The sequence below is a fragment of the Diadema antillarum genome, unplaced genomic scaffold, assembly GCF_040938485.1.
Source record: "Diadema antillarum isolate AM-2024a unplaced genomic scaffold, OU_Dant_1.0 seq00000662_RagTag, whole genome shotgun sequence".
Lineage (NCBI taxonomy): Eukaryota > Metazoa > Echinodermata > Echinoidea > Diadematoida > Diadematidae > Diadema > Diadema antillarum.
This window is the reverse complement of record NW_027271574.1, coordinates 912,507-931,351: the sequence shown is the minus strand read 5'-3', so window position 1 is coordinate 931,351 and position 18,845 is coordinate 912,507. Positions and strand designations below refer to the sequence as shown.

The 18,845-nt window shown below is 49.6% G+C and overlaps 16 non-coding genes across 16 annotated transcripts; all 16 read left to right on the top strand.

Annotated features, from left to right (window-relative positions):
* The first annotated feature begins 106 nt into the window (after positions 1-106).
* Positions 107-225, top strand: LOC139736731 (5S ribosomal RNA). Its single transcript, XR_011711292.1, has one exon. It is a non-coding gene; the product is annotated as a 5S ribosomal RNA (ribosomal RNA).
* Positions 226-1,042: 817 nt separating this feature from the next.
* Positions 1,043-1,161, top strand: LOC139736741 (5S ribosomal RNA). The gene has a single exon (XR_011711302.1). It is a non-coding gene; the product is annotated as a 5S ribosomal RNA (ribosomal RNA).
* Positions 1,162-1,969: 808 nt separating this feature from the next.
* Positions 1,970-2,088, top strand: LOC139736778 (5S ribosomal RNA). The gene has a single exon (XR_011711331.1). It is a non-coding gene; the product is annotated as a 5S ribosomal RNA (ribosomal RNA).
* An 807-nt stretch (positions 2,089-2,895) lies between these two features.
* Positions 2,896-3,014, top strand: LOC139736776 (5S ribosomal RNA). The gene has a single exon (XR_011711330.1). It is a non-coding gene; the product is annotated as a 5S ribosomal RNA (ribosomal RNA).
* An 807-nt stretch (positions 3,015-3,821) lies between these two features.
* Positions 3,822-3,940, top strand: LOC139736739 (5S ribosomal RNA). Its single transcript, XR_011711300.1, has one exon. It is a non-coding gene; the product is annotated as a 5S ribosomal RNA (ribosomal RNA).
* Positions 3,941-4,758: 818 nt separating this feature from the next.
* On the top strand, positions 4,759-4,877 carry LOC139736775 (5S ribosomal RNA). Its single transcript, XR_011711329.1, has one exon. It is a non-coding gene; the product is annotated as a 5S ribosomal RNA (ribosomal RNA).
* Positions 4,878-5,684: 807 nt separating this feature from the next.
* LOC139736795 (5S ribosomal RNA) lies at positions 5,685-5,803 on the top strand. The gene has a single exon (XR_011711348.1). It is a non-coding gene; the product is annotated as a 5S ribosomal RNA (ribosomal RNA).
* An 808-nt stretch (positions 5,804-6,611) lies between these two features.
* LOC139736774 (5S ribosomal RNA) lies at positions 6,612-6,730 on the top strand. The gene has a single exon (XR_011711328.1). It is a non-coding gene; the product is annotated as a 5S ribosomal RNA (ribosomal RNA).
* Positions 6,731-7,537: 807 nt separating this feature from the next.
* LOC139736773 (5S ribosomal RNA) lies at positions 7,538-7,656 on the top strand. Its single transcript, XR_011711327.1, has one exon. It is a non-coding gene; the product is annotated as a 5S ribosomal RNA (ribosomal RNA).
* A 2,840-nt stretch (positions 7,657-10,496) lies between these two features.
* LOC139736772 (5S ribosomal RNA) lies at positions 10,497-10,615 on the top strand. Its single transcript, XR_011711326.1, has one exon. It is a non-coding gene; the product is annotated as a 5S ribosomal RNA (ribosomal RNA).
* Positions 10,616-13,455: 2,840 nt separating this feature from the next.
* Positions 13,456-13,574, top strand: LOC139736724 (5S ribosomal RNA). Its single transcript, XR_011711286.1, has one exon. It is a non-coding gene; the product is annotated as a 5S ribosomal RNA (ribosomal RNA).
* An 807-nt stretch (positions 13,575-14,381) lies between these two features.
* LOC139736771 (5S ribosomal RNA) lies at positions 14,382-14,500 on the top strand. The gene has a single exon (XR_011711325.1). It is a non-coding gene; the product is annotated as a 5S ribosomal RNA (ribosomal RNA).
* Positions 14,501-15,317: 817 nt separating this feature from the next.
* LOC139736733 (5S ribosomal RNA) lies at positions 15,318-15,436 on the top strand. The gene has a single exon (XR_011711294.1). It is a non-coding gene; the product is annotated as a 5S ribosomal RNA (ribosomal RNA).
* An 819-nt stretch (positions 15,437-16,255) lies between these two features.
* On the top strand, positions 16,256-16,374 carry LOC139736770 (5S ribosomal RNA). Its single transcript, XR_011711324.1, has one exon. It is a non-coding gene; the product is annotated as a 5S ribosomal RNA (ribosomal RNA).
* An 807-nt stretch (positions 16,375-17,181) lies between these two features.
* Positions 17,182-17,300, top strand: LOC139736787 (5S ribosomal RNA). The gene has a single exon (XR_011711341.1). It is a non-coding gene; the product is annotated as a 5S ribosomal RNA (ribosomal RNA).
* An 807-nt stretch (positions 17,301-18,107) lies between these two features.
* LOC139736794 (5S ribosomal RNA) lies at positions 18,108-18,226 on the top strand. The gene has a single exon (XR_011711347.1). It is a non-coding gene; the product is annotated as a 5S ribosomal RNA (ribosomal RNA).
* The last annotated feature ends 619 nt before the right edge of the window (positions 18,227-18,845 follow it).

Below are 18,845 nucleotides of genomic sequence, written 5' to 3'. Positions count from 1 at the left end.
CGATGCATTCAAGATCCCTGTGGTGGCAGAGACGGGGAGTGCTGTAAAACCGTTCGTCCGTGAGGTTGAGGACAAGTATAAATCAGCTAAAGTCTGTAGGTATGTCGCCTACCACCATACCACGCTGAATATACCGGTTCTCGTCCGAACACCGTAGTAAAGCAGCGTAGGGCCTGGTCAGTACTTGGATGGGAGACCGCTTGGGAATACCGGGTGTTGTAGGCTTTTTGCTGTCTAAAATAGATGCTCTCCTCTTTTTATGAAACACTTCATTTTTCTTCTCGGCAATTTTTCATGGTTTTTCCTAGTCGGCAATAAAATAAAGACACCAGCTAGTCCTGTCCTAATTATTTTGAATGAAGTCCAAAGGGGCCCAATCGCCTCCTGCGCCTCGTGCTGTAGATACAGCATCGCAGACGTTTTGGCATCATGGCACACAAGGTGGCGCCTGAATCAGGATCCACTTCAAGACATCCCACCGGAGACTGTCAGAGCACGATTATGACGTCACGCATAGTTAGAACTGCTGTTACGTAGTATAACTGTCACCGGGAAAAATTGCACGGCGCTGGCCCGTGCCTTGGACAGCTATCAAAAGGAATGTGCGGCAGGGGAAGCTGGTGGCACTCCTGGCCATCTCTCGGCCTTCTCTGGCAGTGAATTCATAACAAAAAAGCAAGGATTCATATGGCAGGAACACCTCCCAAAACAGTCATCATCATTCTCCTTCTCCAGAAGGCAAGACTGATGAGGGGCCGCGTCGTGACATTCGGGACGCATCCATGGCCCCTCGGAACGCACAGCGCGCAGTCAAGAAAGTCAGGCCCACACCTCCATCAGCAAGTGTGTCTTGTGCATCATAGGCACTGTTGCACCATCAGCATCCCATCCATGGTTACAGTCGTTCGCAGTCACTACAGCTTCGCTTTCATTGGTCAATGCCTTCAAGCTCCCTCTGGTGGCAGTGATGGGGCGTGCTGTAAAACCTTTCGTCCGTGAGGTTGAAGACAAGCATAAATCAGCTAAAGTCTATAGGTATGTCGCCTACGACCATACCACGCTGAATATACCGGGTCTCGTCCGAACACCGTAGTCAAGTAGCGTAGGGCCTGGTCAGTACTTGGATGGGAGACCGCTTGGGAATAACGGGTGTTGTAGGCTTTTTGCTGTCTAAAATGCCTGCTCACCTCTTTTTATGAAACACTTTATTTTTCTTCTCGGCAATTTTTCATGGTTTTTGTCTAGTCGGCAATAAAATAAAGACACCAGCTAGTCCTGTCCTAATTATTTTGAATGAAGTCCAAAGGGGCCCAATCGCGTCCTGCGCCTCGTGCTGAAGATATAGCATCGCAGACGTTTTGGCATCATGGCACACAAGGTGGTGCCTGAATCAGGATCCACTTCAAGACAGCCCACCGGAGACCGTCAGAGCACGATTATGACGTCACGCATAGTTAGAACTGCTGTTACGTAGTATAACTGTCACCAGGAAAAATTGCACGGAGCTGACCCGTGCCTGGGACAGCCATCAAAAGGAATGTGCGGCAGGGGAAGCTGGTGGCACTCCTGGCCATCTCTCGGCCTTCTCTGGCAGTGAATTCATATCAAACAAAGCAAGAAGGAATGCCTTCCAAAACAGTCATCATCATTTTCCTTCTGCAGAAGGCAAGACTGATGAGGGGCCGCGTCGTGACATTCGGGCAGCATCCATGGCCCCTCGGAACGCACAGCGCGCAGTCAAGAAAGTCAGGCCCACACCTCCATCAGCAGGTGTGTCTTGTGCATCATAGGCACTGTTGCACCATCAGCATCCCATCCATGGTTACAGTCCTTCGCAGTCACTACAGCTTCGCTTCCATTGGTCAATACCTTCAAGCTCCCTCTGGTGGCAGAGACGGGGCGTGCTGTAACACCGTTCGTCCGTGAGGTTGAGGACAAGCATAAATTAGCTAAAGTCTGTAGGTATGTCGCCTACGACCATACCACGCTGAATATACCGGTTCTCGTCCGAACACCGTAGTAAAGCAGCGTAGGGCCTGGTCAGTACTTGGATGGGAGACCGCTTGGGAATACCGGGTGTTGTAGGCTTTTTGCTGTCTAAAATGCCTGCTCACCTCTTTTTATGAAACACTATATTTTTCTTCTCGGCAATTTTTCATGGTTTTTCCTAGTCGGCAATAAAATAAAGACACCAGCTAGTCCTGTCCTAATTATTTTGAATGAAGTCCAAAGGGGCCCAATCGCCTCCTGCGCCTCGTGCTGTAGATACAGCATCGCAGACGTTTTGGCATCATTACACACAAGGTGGTGCCTGAATCAGGATCCACTTCAAGACAGCCCACCGGAGACTGTCAGAGTACGATTATGACGTCACGCATAGTTAGAACTGCTGTTACGTAGTATAACTGTCACCAGGAAAAATTGCACGGCGCTGACCCGTACCTGGGACAGCCATCAAAAGGAATGTGCGTCAGGGGAAGCTGGTGGTACTCCTGGCCATCTCTCGGCCTTCTCTGGCAGTGAATGCATAGCAAACAAAGAGAGAAGGAATGCCTTCCAAAACAGTCATCATCATTCTCCTTCTACAGAAGGCAAGACTGATGAGGGGCCGCGTCGTGATATTCGGGCAGCATCCATGGCCCCTCGGAACGCACAGCGCGCAGTCAAGAAAGTCAGGCCCACACCTCCATCAGCAGGAGTGTCTTGTGCCTCATAGGCGCTGTTCCACCATCAGCATCCCATCCATGGTTACAGTCCTTCGCAGTCACTACAGCTTCGCTTTCATTGGTCAATGCCTTCAAGCTCCCTCTGGTGGCAGAGACGGGGCGTGCTGTAAAATAGTTCGTCTGTGAGGTTGAGGACAAGCATAAATCAGCTAAAGTCTGTAGGTATGTCGCCTACGACCATACCACGCTGAATATACCGGTTCTCGTCCGAACACCGTAGTAAAGCAGCGTAGGGCCTGGTCAGTACTTGGATGGGAGACCGCTTGGGAATACCGGGTGTTGTAGGCTTTTTGCTGTCTAAAATGGATGCTCTCCTCTTTTTATGAAACACTTTATTTTTCTTCTCGGCAATTTTTCATGGTTTTTCCTAGTCGGCAATAAAATAAAGACACCAGCTAGTCCTGTCCTAATTATTTTGAATGAAGTCCAAAGGGGCCCAATCGCCTCCTGCGCCTCGTGCTGTAGATACAGCATCGCAGACGTTTTGGCATCATTGCACACAAGGTGGTGCCTGAATCAGGATCCACTTCAAGACAGCCCACCGGAGACTGTCAGAGTACGATTATGACGTCACGCATAGTTAGAACTGCTGTTACGTAGTATAACTGTCACCGGGAAAAATTGCACGGCGCTGACCCGTACCTGGGACAGCCAGCAAAAGGAATGTGCGTCAGGGGAAGCTGGTGGTACTCCTGGCCATCTCTCGGCCTTCTCTGGCAGTGAATGCATAGCAAACAAAGAGAGAAGGAATGCCTTCCAAAACAGTCATCATCATTCTCCTTCTACAGAAGGCAAGACTGATGAGGGGGCGCGTCGTGATATTCGGGCAGCATCCATGGCCCCTCGGAACGCACAGCGCGCAGTCAAGAAAGTCAGGCCCACACCTCCATCAGCAGGTGTGTCTTGTGCCTCATAGGCACTGTTGCACCATCAGCATCCCATCCATGGTTACAGTCCTTCGCAGTCACTACAGCTTCGCTTTCATTGGTCAATGCCTTCCAGCTCCCTCTGGTGGCAGAGACGGGGCGTGCTGTAAAATAGTTCGTCCGTGAGGTTGAGGACAAGCATAAATTAGCTAAAGTCTGTAGGTATGTCGCCTACGACCATACCACGCTGAATATACCGGTTCTCGTCCGAACACCGTAGTAAAGCAGCGTAGGGCCTCGTCAGTACTTGGATGGGAGACCGCTTGGGAATAACGGGTGTTGTAGGCTTTTTGCTGTCTAAAATGCCTGCTCACCTCTTTTTATGAAACACTTTATTTTTCTTCTCGGCAATTTTTCATGGTTTTTTCTAGTCGGCAATAAAATAAAGACACCAGCTAGTCCTGTCCTAATTATTTTGAATGAAGTCCAAAGGGGCCCAATCGCCTCCTGAGCCTCGTGCTGTAGATACAGCGTTGCAGACGTTTTGGCATCATGGCACACAAGGTGGTGCCTGAATCCGGATCCACTTCAAGACATCCCACCGGAGACTGTCAGAGCACGATTATGACGTCACGCATAGTTAGAACTGCTGTTACGTAGTATAACTGTCACCGGGAAAAATTGCACGGCGCTGGCCCGTGCCTTGGAAAGCCATCAAAAGGAATGTGCGGCAGGGGAAGCTGGTGGCACTCCTGGCCATCTCTCGGCCTTCTCTGGCAGTGAATTCATAACAAAAAAAGCAAGGATTCATATGGCAGGAACGCCTCCCAAAACAGTCATCATCATTTTCCTTCTCCAGAAGGCAAGACTAATGAGGGGCCGCGTCGTGACATTCGGGCAGCATACATGGCCCCTCGGAACGCACAGCGCGCAGTCAAGAAAGTCAGGCCCACACCTCCATCAGCAGGTGTGTCTTGTGCATCATAGGCACTGTTGCACCATCAGCATCCCATCCATGGTTACAGTCCTTCGCAGTCACTACAGCTTCGCTTTCATTGGTCAATGCCTTCAAGCTCCCTCTGGTGGCAGACACGGGGCGTGCTGTAAAACCGTTCGTCCGTGAGGTTGAGGACAAGCATAAATCAGCTAAAGTCTGTATGTATGTCGCCTACGACCATACCACGCTGAATATACCGGTTCTCGTCCGAACACCGTAGTAAAGCAGCGTAGGGCCTGGTCAGTACTTGGATGGGAGACCGCTTGGGAATACCGGGTGTTGTAGGCTTTTTGCTGTCTAAAATGCCTGCTCACCTCTTTTTATGAAACACTATATTTTTCTTCTCGGCAAGTTTTCATGGTTTTTCCTAGTCGGCAATAAAATAAAGACACCAGCTAGTCCTGTCCTAATTATTTTGAATGAAGTCCAAAGGGGCCCAATCGCCTCCTGCGCCTCGTGCTGTAGATACAGCATCGCAGACGTTTTGGCATCATTGCACACAAGGTGGTGCCTGAATCAGGATCCACTTCAAGACAGCCCACCGGAGACTGTCAGAGTACGATTATGACGTCACGCATAGTTAGAACTGCTGTTACGTAGTATAACTGTCACGAGGAAAAATTGCACGGCGCTGACCCGTACCTGGGACAGCCATCAAAAGGAATGTGCGTCAGGGGAAGCTGGTGGTACTCCTGGCCATCTCTCGGCCTTCTCTGGCAGTGAATGCATAGCAAACAAAGAGAGAAGGAATGCCTTCCAAAACAGTCATCATCATTTTCCTTCTACAGAAGGCAAGACTGATGAGGGGGCGCATCGTGATATTCGGGCAGCATCCATGGCCCCTCGGAACGCACAGCGCGCAGTCAAGAAAGTCAGGCCCACACCTCCATCAGCAGGTGTGTCTTGTGCCTCATAGGCACTGTTGCACCATCAGCATCCCATCCATGGTTACAGTCCTTCGCAGTCACTACAGCTTCGCTTTCATTGGTCAATGCCTTCAAGCTCCCTCTGGTGGCAGAGACGGGGCGTGCTGTAAAACCGTTCGTCCGTGAGGTTGAGGACAAGCATAAATCAGCTAAAGTCTGTAGGTATGTCGCCTACGACCATACCACGCTGAATATACCGGTTCTCGTCCGACCACCGTAGTCAAGCAGCGTAGGGCCTGGTCAGTACTTGGATGGGAGACCGCTTGGGAATACCGGGTGTTGTAGGCTTTTTGCTGTCTGAAATGACTGCTCTCCTCTTTTTATGAAACACTTCATTTTTCTTCTCGGCAATTTTTCATGGTTTTTACTAGTCGGCAATAAAATAAAGACACCAGTCTAGTCCTGTCCTAATTATTTTGAATGAAGTCCAAAGGGGCCCAATCGCCTCCTGCGCCTCGTCCTGTAGATTCAGCATCGCAGACGTTTTGGCATCATGGCACACAAGGTGGTGCCTGAATCAGGATCCACTTCAGGACATCCCACCGGAGACTGTCAGAGCACGATTATGACGTCACGCATAGTTAGAACTGCTGTTACGTAGTATAACTGTCACCGGGAAAAATTGCACGGCGCTGGCCCGTGCCTTGGAAAGCCATCAAAAGGAATGTGCGGCAGGGGAAGCTGGTGGCACTCCTGGCCATCTCTCGGCCTTCTCTGGCAGTGAATGCATAGCAAACAAAGCAAGAAGGAATGCCTTCCAAAACAGTCATCATCATTTTCCTTCTACAGAAGGCAAGACTGACGAGGGGGCGCATCGTGATATTCGGGCAGCATCCATGGCCCCTCGGAACGCACAGCGCGCAGTCAAGAAAGTCAGGCCCACACCTCCATCAGCAGGTGTGTCTTGTGCCTCATAGGCACTGTTGCACCATCAGCATCCCATCCATGGTTACAGTCCTTCGCAGTCACTACAGCTTCGCTTTCATTGGTCAATGCCTTCAAGCTCCCTCTGGTGGCAGAGACGGGGCGTGCTGTAAAACCGTTCGTCCGTGAGGTTGAGGACAAGCATAAATCAGCTAAAGTCTGTAGGTATGTCGCCTACGACCATACCACGCTGAATATACCGGTTCTCGTCCGAACACCGTAGTAAAGCAGCGTAGGGCCTGGTCAGTACTTGGATGGGAGACCGCTTGGGAATACCGGGTGTTGTAGGCTTTTTGCTGTCTAAAATGCCTGCTCACCTCTTTTTATGAAACACTATATTTTTCTTCTCGGCAATTTTTCATGGTTTTTCCTAGTCGGCAATAAAATAAAGACACCAACTAGTCCTGTCCTAATTATTTTGAATGAAGTCCAAAGGGGCCCAATCGCCTCCTGCGCCTCGTGCTGTAGATACAGCATCGCAGACGTTTTGGCATCATTGCACACAAGGTGGTGCCTGAATCAGGATCCACTTCAAGACAGCCCACCGGAGACTGTCAGAGTACGATTATGACGTCACGCATAGTTAGAACTGCTGTTACGTAGTATAACTGTCACCAGGAAAAATTGCACGGCGCTGACCCGTACCTGGGACAGCCATCAAAAGGAATGTGCGTCAGGGGAAGCTGGTGGTACTCCTGGCCATCTCTCGGCCTTCTCTGGCAGTGAATGCATAGCAAACAAAGCAAAAAGGAATGCCTTCCAAAACAGTTATCATCATTTTCCTTCTACAGAAGGCAAGACTGATGAGGGGCCGCGTCGTGACATTCGGGACGCATCCATGGCCCCTCGGAACGCACAGCGCGCAGTCAAGAAAGTCAGGCCCACACCTCCATCAGCAGGTGTGTCTTGTGCATCATAGGCACTGTTGCACCATCAGCATCCCATCCATGGTTACAGTCCTTCGCAGTCACTACAGCTTCGCTTCCATTGGTCAATACCTTCAAGCTCCCTCTGGTGGCAGAGACGTGGCGTGCTGTAAAACCGTTCGTCCGTGAGGTTGAGGACAAGCATAAATTAGCTAAAGTCTGTAGGTATGTCGCCTACGACCATACCACGCTGAATATACCGGTTCTCGTCCGAACACCGTAGTAAAGCAGCGTAGGGCCTGGTCAGTACTTGGATGGGAGACCGCTTGGGAATACCGGGTGTTGTAGGCTTTTTGCTGTCTAAAATGCCTGCTCACCTCTTTTTATGAAACACTATATTTTTCTTCTCGGCAAGTTTTCATGGTTTTTCCTAGTCGGCAATAAAATAAAGACACCAGCTAGTCCTGTCCTAATTATTTTGAATGAAGTCCAAAGGGGCCCAATCGCCTCCTGCGCCTCGTGCTGTAGATACAGCATCGCAGACGTTTTGGCATCATTGCACACAAGGTGGTGCCTGAATCAGGATCCACTTCAAGACAGCCCACCGGAGACTGTCAGAGCACGATTATGACGTCACGCATAGTTAGAACTGCTGTTACTTTTGTGTATGTAGGAATGGAAAGGACTAGACGGAGAGAGAGACGGTACACGTCTTGCTTGTCTCGGGTCTGAGAGGCTAACTGTTTATTGCAGCCAACAGGCTGATTATATAACAAGTCCAGTGTATATCGTACATGTGTTTACAATCATGGGTTGAAGAGGGTGGGTGGCAGAGGAAGTGAGATGGACAGGTGGTGATGTTTGGATGTGAGGTAATGAAGCATGGTGGTGGCTGGAGAAAGGAATGTCAGGTTGACTGTGAGAAAGACAGGATAGAGTGACCAAAGCAGTGATGGTGGAATGATAGCATGAGATGGTACAATTGTTTCACACACATTCTATGTACAGACATAATATCCCTCCCCTTGTTGAAAGAAAAAGAAAAGTCAAGAAGTCTATAGGGAGTGTGAGTGTGAAAGTAGGAAAGTCAAGAGATCAAGACGTGAATTCGGGGAGGCTCTTTATACAACAAATGCAGAACATAGTAAAGACAATAAGCAGATAACAGAGTTCAATGTTCACTATTCACTTGACGATGTCTAACTACTTTTTTTCCAAAGTTCAAGTCCATCTTGGTCAGTCCTTTGTTTTCTCCTATGTTCTCAAAGTTATATTCAGTTAACTTACAGTTTTCAGCATTTAATTACAATCGTAGTCGGGGACAGTCCATGTTCATTTACTCAAATTTCCTAGCTGTGCGTTACTGATGTTTCTTTGTAGTCAGTCAGCTTGCGAAATCGTGCTCAGGGTCCACACATGTCAAATTATATTCCTCTCCTTGGAATATAGTCTGTCGCGGTTGTCCGGTCCTGATGTCTCGTGTGGTCGTCGCTCAAGTGTGGTCGATCATTTTGATGTACGCGGTGTACGCTGTTTCCCCTGGTCGTCGCTCCGATGCGGATGCGGTCGTTGTGCCGATGTGGTCGTCATTCGTTCTGGTGTATGGTCAATGGTTTCTCGTTGTCGTCTGTCCGATGTCGTGATTTTCCTTTGCTGTCTGGCCGTGCTGCATGTTTTTAAGATGCTCAGGCCGTGGATGAAAATCGTAATCCACTCGCTTTTCTCACTTCAGTCTCATTACGGTCGATCTGGTATCTGGCCATGCTGCATATTTTCTCTGATCCGTGCTCGGGCCGTGGATGGCTGGTCCACTCAGCGATGTTCAATCGCGCTGTGTCGGCTTTTTGTCCTGGTCGATGATCTGGCCATGCTGCATGTTTTTAAGATGCTCGGGCCGTGGACGGCTGGTCCACTCGGCGATGCTCAATCGCGGTTTCTGTCTGGTCTGGCCATGCTGCATGCTGCTGATGCTCGGGCCGTGGACGACATGTCCACCCGGCGAGGCTCAGTCGCTCTGTTCACAAAGTCTCAAGTCTAACATGTCGTGATCGTTCTATTTCGTTGACGTTCGGTTACCGTTGTCCTCTGGAGCTAGGGTCTGGCTCATATTTATCGTGGTCACTTTCTCCATTCTCAGTACGTTTGAAGGCTCGCCATGCTGATCGTGTGCAGTCGTGCTCATAGTCGGTTTCCGTTTGTGATGCATGGGCCATGGTCAATGTCTCTGCAGCTCATTGTCCTAGTCGATCTCCATGTCGATCTCCTCCCTTTCCTCCATAATGGAGGGAGTAGCTGTTGAGCACACAGCGGTTCTACATCCTCGTCGCCATTTTTGTGTATGTAGGAATGGAAAGGACTAGACGGAGAGAGAGACGGTACACGTCTTGCTTGTCTCGGGTCTGAGAGGCTAACTGTTTATTGCAGCCAACAGGCTGATTATATAACAAGTCCAGTGTATATCGTACATGTGTTTACAATCATGGGTTGAAGAGGGTGGGTGGCAGAGGAAGTGAGATGGACAGGTGGTGATGTTTGGATGTGAGGTAATGAAGCATGGTGGTGGCTGGAGAAAGGAATGTCAGGTTGACTGTGAGAAAGACAGGATAGAGTGACCAAAGCAGTGATGGTGGAATGATAGCATGAGATGGTACAATTGTTTCACACACATTCTATGTACAGACATAATAGTTACGTAGTATAACTGTCACCAGGAAAAATTGCACGGCGCTGACCCGTACCTGGGACAGCCATCAAAAGGAATGTGCGTCAGGGGAAGCTGGTGGTACTCCTGGCCATCTCTCGGCCTTCTCTGGCAGTGAATGCATAGCAAACAAAGCAAGAAGGAATGCCTTCCAAAACAGTCATCATCATTTTCCTTCTACAGAAGGCAAGACTGATGAGGGGGCGCGTCGTGATATTCGGGCAGCATCCATGGCCCCTCGGAACGCACAGCGCGCAGTAAAGAAAGTCAGGCCCACACCTCCATCAGCAGGTGTGTCTTGTGCATCATAGGCACTGTTGCACCATCAGCATCCCATCCATGGTTACAGTCCTTCGCAGTCACTACAGCTTCGCTTCCATTGGTCAATGCCTTCAAGCTCCCTCTGGTGGCAGAGACGTGGCGTGCTGTAAAACCGTTCGTCCGTGAGGTTGAGGACAAGCATAAATTAGCTAAAGTCTGTAGGTATGTCGCCTACGACCATACCACGCTGAATATACCGGTTCTCGTCCGAACACCGTAGTAAAGCAGCGTAGGGCCTGGTCAGTACTTGGATGGGAGACCGCTTGGGAATACCGGGTGTTGTAGGCTTTTTGCTGTCTAAAATGCCTGCTCACCTCTTTTTATGAAACACTATATTTTTCTTCTCGGCAAGTTTTCATGGTTTTTCCTAGTCGGCAATAAAATAAAGACACCAGCTAGTCCTGTCCTAATTATTTTGAATGAAGTCCAAAGGGGCCCAATCGCCTCCTGCGCCTCGTGCTGTAGATACAGCATCGCAGACGTTTTGGCATCATTGCACACAAGGTGGTGCCTGAATCAGGATCCACTTCAAGACAGCCCACCGGAGACTGTCAGAGCACGATTATGACGTCACGCATAGTTAGAACTGCTGTTACTTTTGTGTATGTAGGAATGGAAAGGACTAGACGGAGAGAGAGACGGTACACGTCTTGCTTGTCTCGGGTCTGAGAGGCTAACTGTTTATTGCAGCCAACAGGCTGATTATATAACAAGTCCAGTGTATATCGTACATGTGTTTACAATCATGGGTTGAAGAGGGTGGGTGGCAGAGGAAGTGAGATGGACAGGTGGTGATGTTTGGATGTGAGGTAATGAAGCATGGTGGTGGCTGGAGAAAGGAATGTCAGGTTGACTGTGAGAAAGACAGGATAGAGTGACCAAAGCAGTGATGGTGGAATGATAGCATGAGATGGTACAATTGTTTCACACACATTCTATGTACAGACATAATATCCCTCCCCTTGTTGAAAGAAAAAGAAAAGTCAAGAAGTCTATAGGGAGTGTGAGTGTGAAAGTAGGAAAGTCAAGAGATCAAGACGTGAATTCGGGGAGGCTCTTTATACAACAAATGCAGAACATAGTAAAGACAATAAGCAGATAACAGAGTTCAATGTTCACTATTCACTTGACGATGTCTAACTACTTTTTTTCCAAAGTTCAAGTCCATCTTGGTCAGTCCTTTGTTTTCTCCTATGTTCTCAAAGTTATATTCAGTTAACTTACAGTTTTCAGCATTTAATTACAATCGTAGTCGGGGACAGTCCATGTTCATTTACTCAAATTTCCTAGCTGTGCGTTACTGATGTTTCTTTGTAGTCAGTCAGCTTGCGAAATCGTGCTCAGGGTCCACACATGTCAAATTATATTCCTCTCCTTGGAATATAGTCTGTCGCGGTTGTCCGGTCCTGATGTCTCGTGTGGTCGTCGCTCAAGTGTGGTCGATCATTTTGATGTACGCGGTGTACGCTGTTTCCCCTGGTCGTCGCTCCGATGCGGATGCGGTCGTTGTGCCGATGTGGTCGTCATTCGTTCTGGTGTATGGTCAATGGTTTCTCGTTGTCGTCTGTCCGATGTCGTGATTTTCCTTTGCTGTCTGGCCGTGCTGCATGTTTTTAAGATGCTCAGGCCGTGGATGAAAATCGTAATCCACTCGCTTTTCTCACTTCAGTCTCATTACGGTCGATCTGGTATCTGGCCATGCTGCATATTTTCTCTGATCCGTGCTCGGGCCGTGGATGGCTGGTCCACTCAGCGATGTTCAATCGCGCTGTGTCGGCTTTTTGTCCTGGTCGATGATCTGGCCATGCTGCATGTTTTTAAGATGCTCGGGCCGTGGACGGCTGGTCCACTCGGCGATGCTCAATCGCGGTTTCTGTCTGGTCTGGCCATGCTGCATGCTGCTGATGCTCGGGCCGTGGACGACATGTCCACCCGGCGAGGCTCAGTCGCTCTGTTCACAAAGTCTCAAGTCTAACATGTCGTGATCGTTCTATTTCGTTGACGTTCGGTTACCGTTGTCCTCTGGAGCTAGGGTCTGGCTCATATTTATCGTGGTCACTTTCTCCATTCTCAGTACGTTTGAAGGCTCGCCATGCTGATCGTGTGCAGTCGTGCTCATAGTCGGTTTCCGTTTGTGATGCATGGGCCATGGTCAATGTCTCTGCAGCTCATTGTCCTAGTCGATCTCCATGTCGATCTCCTCCCTTTCCTCCATAATGGAGGGAGTAGCTGTTGAGCACACAGCGGTTCTACATCCTCGTCGCCATTTTTGTGTATGTAGGAATGGAAAGGACTAGACGGAGAGAGAGACGGTACACGTCTTGCTTGTCTCGGGTCTGAGAGGCTAACTGTTTATTGCAGCCAACAGGCTGATTATATAACAAGTCCAGTGTATATCGTACATGTGTTTACAATCATGGGTTGAAGAGGGTGGGTGGCAGAGGAAGTGAGATGGACAGGTGGTGATGTTTGGATGTGAGGTAATGAAGCATGGTGGTGGCTGGAGAAAGGAATGTCAGGTTGACTGTGAGAAAGACAGGATAGAGTGACCAAAGCAGTGATGGTGGAATGATAGCATGAGATGGTACAATTGTTTCACACACATTCTATGTACAGACATAATAGTTACGTAGTATAACTGTCACCAGGAAAAATTGCACGGCGCTGACCCGTACCTGGGACAGCCATCAAAAGGAATGTGCGTCAGGGGAAGCTGGTGGTACTCCTGGCCATCTCTCGGCCTTCTCTGGCAGTGAATGCATAGCAAACAAAGCAAGAAGGAATGCCTTCCAAAACAGTCATCATCATTTTCCTTCTACAGAAGGCAAGACTGATGAGGGGGCGCGTCGTGATATTCGGGCAGCATCCATGGCCCCTCGGAACGCACAGCGCGCAGTAAAGAAAGTCAGGCCCACACCTCCATCAGCAGGTGTGTCTTGTGCCTCATAGGCACTGTTGCACCATCAGCATCCCATCCATGGTTACAGTCCTTCGCAGTCACTACAGCTTCGCTTTCATTGGTCAATGCCTTCCAGCTCCCTCTGGTGGCAGAGACGGGGCGTGCTGTAAAATAGTTCGTCCGTGAGGTTGAGGACAAGCATAAATCAGCTAAAGTCTGTAGGTATGTCGCCTACGACCATACCACGCTGAATATACCGGTTCTCGTCCGAACACCGTAGTAAAGCAGCATAGGGCCTGGTCAGTACTTGGATGGGAGACCGCTTGGGAATACCGGGTGTTGTAGGCTTTTTGCTGTCTAAAATGGATGCTCTCCTCTTTTTATGAAACACTTTATTTTTCTTCTCGGCAATTTTTCATGGTTTTTCCTAGTCGGCAATAAAATAAAGACACCAGCTAGTCCTGTCCTAATTATTTTGAATCAAGTCCAAAGGGGCCCAATCGCCTCCTCCGCCTCGTCCTGTAGATACAGCGGTGCAGACGTTTTGGCATCATGGCACACAAGGTGGTGCCTGAATCAGGATCCACTTCAAGACATCCCACCGGAGACTGTCAGAGCACGATTATGACGTCACGCATAGTTAGAACTCCTGTTACGTAGTATAACTGTCACCGGGAAAAATTGCACGGCGCTGGCCCGTGCCTTGGAAAGCCATCAAAAGGAATGTGCGGCAGGGGAAGCTGGTGGCACTCCTGGCCATCTCTCGGCCTTCTCTGGCAGTGAATGCATAGCAAACAAAGCAAGAAGGAATGCCTTCCAAAACAGTCATCATCATTTTCCTTCTACAGAAGGCAAGACTGACGAGGGGGCGCATCGTGATATTCGGGCAGCATCCATGGCCCCTCGGAACGCACAGCGCGCAGTCAAGAAAGTCAGGCCCACACCTCCATCAGCAGGTGTGTCTTGTGCCTCATAGGCACTGTTCCACCATCAGCATCCCATCCATGGTTACAGTCCTTCGCAGTCACTACAGCTTCGCTTTCATTGGTCAATGCCTTCAAGCTCCCTCTGGTGGCAGAGACGGGGCGTGCTGTAAAACCGTTCGTCCGTGAGGTTGAGGACAAGCGTAAATCAGCTAAAGTCTGTAGGTATGTCGCCTACGACCATACCACGCTGAATATACCGGTTCTCGTCCGAACACCGTAGTAAAGCAGCGTAGGGCCTGGTCAGTACTTGGATGGGAGACCGCTTGGGAATACCGGGTGTTGTAGGCTTTTTGCTGTCTAAAATGCCTGCTCACCTCTTTTTATGAAACACTATATTTTTCTTCTCGGCAATTTTTCATGGTTTTTCCTAGTCGGCAATAAAATAAAGACACCAGCTAGTCCTGTCCTAATTATTTTGAATGAAGTCCAAAGGGGCCCAATCGCCTCCTGCGCCTCGTGCTGTAGATACAGCATCGCAGACGTTTTGGCATCATTGCACACAAGGTGGTGCCTGAATCAGGATCCACTTCAAGACAGCCCACCGGAGACTGTCAGAGTACGATTATGACGTCACGCATAGTTAGAACTGCTGTTACGTAGTATAACTGTCACCAGGAAAAATTGCACGGCGCTGACCCGTACCTGGGACAGCCATCAAAAGGAATGTGCGTCAGGGGAAGCTGGTGGTACTCCTGGCCATCTCTCGGCCTTCTCTGGCAGTGAATTCATAACAAAAAAGCAAGGATTCATATGGCAGGAACGCCTCCCAAAACAGTCATCATCATTCTCCTTCTCCAGAAGGCAAGACTGATGAGGGGCCGCGTCGTGACATTCGGGACGCATCCATGGCCCCTCGGAACGCACAGCGCGCAGTAAAGAAAGTCAGGCCCACACCTCCATCAGCAGGTGTGTCTTGTGCCTCATAGGCACTGTTGCACCATCAGCATCCCATCCATGGTTACAGTCCTTCGCAGTCACTACAGCTTCGCTTTCATTGGTCAATGCCTTCAAGCTCCCTCTGGTGGCAGAGACGGGGCGTGCTGTAAAACCGTTCGTCCGTGAGGTTGAGGACAAGCATAAATCAGCTAAAGTCTGTAGGTATGTCGCCTACGACCATACCACGCTGAATGTACCGGTTCTCGTCCGACCACCGTAGTCAAGCAGCGTAGGGCCTGGTCAGTACTTGGATGGGAGACCGCTTGGGAATACCGCGTGTTGTAGGCTTTTTGCTGTCTGAAATGACTGCTCTCCTCTTTTTATGAAACACTTCATTTTTCTTCTCGGCAATTTTTCATGTTTTTTCCTAGTCGGCAATAAAATAAAGACACCAGTCTAGTCCTGTCCTAATTATTTTGAATGAAGTCCAAAGGGGCCCAATCGCCTCCTGCGCCTCGTCCTGTAGATACAGCATCGCAGACGTTTTGGCATCATGGCACACAAGGTGGTGCCTGAATCAGGATCCACTTCAAGACATCCCACCGGAGACTGTCAGAGCACGATTATGACGTCACGCATAGTTAGAACTGCTGTTACGTAGTATAACTGTCACCGGGAAAAATTGCACAGCGCTGGCCCGTGCCTTGGAAAGCCATCAAAAGGAATGTGCGGCAGGGGAAGCTGGTGGCACTCCTGGCCATCTCTCGGCCTTCTCTGGCAGTGAATTCATAACAAAAAAAGCAAGGATTCATATGGCAGGAACGCCTCCCAAAACAGTCATCATCATTTTCCTTCTCAAGAAGGGAAGACTGATGAGGGGCCGCGTCGTGAAATTCGGGCAGCATCCATGGCCCCTCGGAACGCACAGCGCGCAGTCAAGAAAGTCAGGCCCACACCTCCATCAGCAGGAGTGTCTTGTGCCTCATAGGCGCTGTTCCACCATCAGTATCCCATCCATGGTTACAGTCCTTCGCAGTCACTACAGCTTCGCTTTCATTGGTCAATGCCTTCCAGCTCCCTCTGGTGGCAGAGACGGGGCGTGCTGTAAAACCGTTCGTCCGTGAGGTTGAGGACAAGCATAAATCAGCTAAAGTCTGTAGGTATGTCGCCTACGACCATACCACGCTGAATATACCGGTTCTCGTCCGAACACCGTAGTAAAGCAGCGTAGGGCCTGGTCAGTACTTGGATGGGAGACCGCTTGGGAATACCGGGTGTTGTAGGCTTTTTGCTGTCTAAAATGCCTGCTCACCTCTTTTTATGAAACACTATATTTTTCTTCTCGGCAATTTTTCATGGTTTTTCCTAGTCGGCAATAAAATAAAGACACCAGCTAGTCCTGTCCTAATTATTTTGAATGAAGTCCAAAGGGGCCCAATCGCCTCCTGCGCCTCGTGCTGTAGATACAGCATCGCAGACGTTTTGGCATCATTGCACACAAGGTGGTGCCTGAATCAGGATCCACTTCAAGACAGCCCACCGGAGACTGTCAGAGTACGATTATGACGTCACGCATAGTTAGAACTGCTGTTACGTAGTATAACTGTCACCAGGAAAAATTGCACGGTGCTGACCCGTACCTGGGACAGCCATCAAAAGGAATGTGCGTCAGGGGAAGCTGGTGGTACTCCTGGCCATCTCTCGGCCTCCTCTGGCAGTGAATGCATAGCAAACAAAGCAAGAAGGAATGCCTTCCAAAACAGTCATCATCATTTTCCTTCTACAGAAGGCAAGAGTGATGAGGGGCCGCGTCGTGACATTCGGGCAGCATCCATGGCCCCTCGGAACGCACAGCGCGCAGTCAAGAAAGTCAGGCCCACACCTCCATCAGCAGGTGTGTCTTGTGCATCATAGGCACTGTTGCACCATCAGCATCCCATCCATGGTTACAGTCCTTCGCAATCACTACAGCTTCGCTTCCATTGGTCAATACCTTCAAGCTCCCTCTGGTGGCAGAGACGGGGCGTGCTGTAAAACCGTTCGTCCGTGAGGTTGAGGACAAGCATAAATCAGCTAAAGTCTGTAGGTATGTCGCCTACGACCATACCACGCTGAAGATACCGGTTCTCGTCCGAACACCGTAGTAAAGCAGCGTAGGGCCTGGTCAGTACTTGGATGGGAGACCGCTTGGGAATACCGGGTGTTGTAGGCTTTTTGCTGTCTAAAATGCCTGCTCACCTCTTTTTATGAAACACTATATTTTTCTTCTCGTCAATTTTTCATGGTTTTTCCTAGTCGGCAATAAAATAAAGACACCAGCTAGTCCTGTCCTAATTATTTTGAATGAAGTCCAAAGGGGCCCAATCGCCTCCTGCGCCTCGTGCTGTAGATACAGCATCGCAGACGTTTTGGCATCATTGCACACAAGGTGGTGCCTGAATCAGGATCCACTTCAAGACAGCCCAACGGAGACTGTCAGAGCACGATTATGACGTCACGCATAGTTAGAACTGCTGTTACGTAGTATAACTGTCACGAGGAAAAATTGCACGGCGCTGACCCGTACCTGGGACAGCCATCAAAAGGAATGTGCGTCAGGGGAAGCTGGTGGTACTCCTGGCCATCTCTCGGCCTTCTCTGGCAGTGAATGCATAGCAAACAAAGCAAGAAGGAATGCCTTCCAAAACAGTCATCATCATTTTCCTTCTACAGAAGGCAAGACTGATGAGGGGGCGCGTCGTGATATTCAGGCAGCATCCATGGCCCCTCGGAACGCACAGCGCGCAGTAAAGAAAGTCAGGCCCACACCTCCATCAGCAGGTGTGTCTTGTGCCTCCTAGGCACTGTTGCACCATCAGCATCCCATCCATGGTTACAGTCCTTCGCAGTCACTACAGCTTCGCTTTCATTGGTCAATGCCTTCCAGCTCCCTCTGGTGGCAGAGACGGGGCGTGCTGTAAAACCGTTCGTCCGTGAGGTTGAGGACAAGCATAAATCAGCTAAAGTCTGTAGGTATGTCGCCTACGACCATACCACGCTGAATATACCGGTTCTCGTCCGACCACCGTAGTCAAGCAGCGTAGGGCCTGGTCAGTACTTGGATGGGAGACCGCTTGGGAATACCGGGTGTTGTAGGCTTTTTGCTGTCTAAAATGCCTGCTCACCTCTTTTTATGAAACACTATATTTTTCTTCTCGGCAATTTTTCATGGTTTTTCCTAGTCGGCAATAAAATAAAGACACCAGCTGGTCCTGTCCTAATTATTTTGAATGAAGTCCAAAGGGGCCCAATCGCCTCCTGCGCCTCGTGCTGTAGATACAGCATCGCAGACGTTTTGGCATCATTGCACACAAGGTGGTGCCTGAATCAGGATCCACTTCAAGACAGCCCACCGGAGACTGTCAGAGCACGATTATGACGTCACGCATAGTTAGAACTGCTGTTACGTAGTATAACTGTCACGAGGAAAAATTGCACGGCGCTGACCCGTACCTGGGACAGCCATCAAAAGGAATGTGCGTCAGGGGAAGCTGGTGGTACTCCTGGCCATCTCTCGGCCTTCTCTGGCAGTGAATGCATAGCAAACAAAGCAAGAAGGAATGCCTTCCAAAACAGTCATCATCATTTTCCTTCTACAGAAGGCAAGACTGATGAGGGGGCGCGTCGTGATATTCAGGCAGCATCCATGGCCCCTCGGAACGCACAGCGCGCAGTAAAGAAAGTCAGGCCCACACCTCCATCAGCAGGTGTGTCTTGT